This window comes from Sinocyclocheilus grahami, unplaced genomic scaffold (genome assembly GCF_001515645.1).
Source record: "Sinocyclocheilus grahami isolate Dianchi unplaced genomic scaffold, SAMN03320097.WGS_v1.1 scaffold17715.1, whole genome shotgun sequence".
In the NCBI taxonomy this organism is placed as follows: Eukaryota; Metazoa; Chordata; class Actinopteri; order Cypriniformes; family Cyprinidae; genus Sinocyclocheilus; species Sinocyclocheilus grahami.
This window is the reverse complement of record NW_015516749.1, coordinates 2,852-3,782: the sequence shown is the minus strand read 5'-3', so window position 1 is coordinate 3,782 and position 931 is coordinate 2,852. Positions and strand designations below refer to the sequence as shown.

General features: G+C 46.1%; 1 long non-coding RNA gene across 1 annotated transcript in view; it reads left to right on the top strand.

Moving 5' to 3' along the window:
• Window positions 1–277: 277 nt before the first annotated feature.
• LOC107579483 (uncharacterized) overlaps window positions 278–931 on the top strand; it is a 2,423-nt gene continuing 1,769 nt past the window's right edge. Inside the window, exons 1-2 of the long non-coding RNA XR_001608478.1 lie at window positions 278–426; window positions 518–613. This is a non-coding gene — a long non-coding RNA (uncharacterized lncRNA). The remainder of the gene's footprint in view (window positions 427–517; window positions 614–931) is intronic.

Here is a 931-nt window from a genome sequence, read left to right as displayed (position 1 = left end):
GTAGTAAAGATGAAGGGATGATCGCGCTCACTCGCGCTCCGCACTGATGTTAGAACGGAGACTTCTATACAGCGATCTTTCACGCAGCATCAAAGAGCGTCAAAACGGCGTTTATTGTTTGATTTTCCTGGTAAAAAAATGGAATGATTTGTTCGGTACACATGCGTACTGAACCGAAAGACCCGTACTGAAAATTTCCAGATTGAAAACGTGTACCATTACACCCCTAATAAATGGTGATCATTGTGATTTGTATGACTCTTTCTTCTGCAGTTGTCCACTCGTTTGCCGGCCCGTGTTCAGGGTTATCCGTGGCGTCTGGTCTACAGTACGGTGGTACACGGAACCAGCCTGAAAACCCTGTACAGGAACCTGATGGAGCTGGACTGCCCTGTGCTGATGGTCATCAAAGACATGGACAACCAGGTACATGCACTAATGTGACCGCTGTTGGTACTGTGACCGGCTGATGAAACTGGTGTTCCCATGTTAAAAAACTCGTCATTTTCTCCTGCAGATTTTTGGAGCGTTTTCCACTCACCCTTTCCGACTGAGTGAGCACTATTATGGGACAGGAGAGACCTTCCTCTACAGCTTCTGCCCAGAGATCAAGGTGTGTTTCTGACCTACGTAGACTTTAGGGGACAAAATTGTTTGCAAACACTCTAGCAACCACAAAATAATGCCTTATCAACCACTCAGACATCTAATGGTGTGTTCACACCAGACGTGAAGCGAATATGCGCATTGCGTCACTCGCTCTAGATTACTCGCGGGATGTTTTTCATGTCATTCGCGTGAATAAAAACATATCGCGATCAACCATGGTGGAGATAGCTACAATCGCTGTTTTGTACCTGTTGTCAAAAAGTTCCAAATACGAAAAGGAAAGCCAAACGCCGACGTGTCTGGGTTCACAGCACCATCCAGA